General features: G+C 28.9%; 1 non-coding gene across 1 annotated transcript; it reads right to left on the reverse strand.

Moving 5' to 3' along the window:
* Nucleotides 1-845: 845 nt before the first annotated feature.
* Nucleotides 846-919, reverse strand: Bm14558. The gene has a single exon. It is a non-coding gene; the product is annotated as a tRNA-Met (tRNA).
* Between the last annotated feature and the right edge of the window lie 152 nt (nucleotides 920-1,071).

Here is a 1,071-nt window from a genome sequence, read left to right on the forward strand (position 1 = left end):
AATTTTTTTATTACTAAGAAATTAAAAAATATCCTTCAAAAAATTTTGTCCCATTGTTATTCAAATTTTTATCACCACTTTTGTACGTTGATTTAATTTTCCAGATTTGACATGAGTAAATCGGTAGTTATGAGGCACCACATTTGGTGACACTAGGACAAGAAGTTTTTTTTCTAAGTTGCGTAAGTTGTTTTGTACCTTTGGCCCAGGTACAAATAGGTGGTACACGGACTTACGATGAAAGCAAAATCAGAAGTTTATTCTTCAACCGGAGGAAACTACTGAGATAAAGGGACGCCAAATCCGGAAGTATCAGAGTTCATAATTATTGATATACTATTATGCATATAATATTTCAAGAATATTCTTATCAATGCATTATTACATATAATATTTCATTTCTCAATATCAAGCTATCAACAGAAAAAAGAGAAAAAAACCTCACTGAAAAAGATGATCTGATGATAATAATCGTAATGGAATAATAAATTCATTTAATTGAATTATCATAATTTATAAGTATCATTTATCACGTATCAACAATTCAGTATTTCTTATGTTTGCTTCTTTTTTTCACTCATTTCTTCTATTTTTACTTTGTTATATTAAATTAGAATAAAAATCAAATATACTGAACAAGCTAAGGGTTAATATTCGCTCAAATCACCGAATGAGGAAATTAAGCTTATGTAACAACTATTTTATCAACACATATACTCTTACTTTTTCGCGCTTCTATCTTTTTTTCTTCTTCACAAATACTTATTTAAATTTTGGTAATTTAATTTGGTAAGAATTTAATTACTACTACTATTCAGTAGTTTTATTAGTACAAAAACCGGCGCTGCCCGAGGTGAGGTTCGAACTCACGACCTTCAGATTATGAGACTGACGCGCTAACCAACTGCGCTACTCAGGCCACACAAGTAGACATATGAATTTTTTGTAAAATCAAATTTGAAAATGTGAAATAGTTTAAGCTTTTTTTTTGAAATTTTAGCTTTCTGTTTTTATTTTTTTTCCAATTCGATTTTATTCCCATCGTTAATTTTTAATCACGATTTCTTATGC

This window comes from Brugia malayi (assembly GCF_000002995.4).
Source record: "Brugia malayi strain FR3 genome assembly, contig: Bm_v4_ChrX_scaffold_001, whole genome shotgun sequence".
Classification (NCBI taxonomy): Eukaryota; Metazoa; Nematoda; class Chromadorea; order Rhabditida; family Onchocercidae; genus Brugia; species Brugia malayi.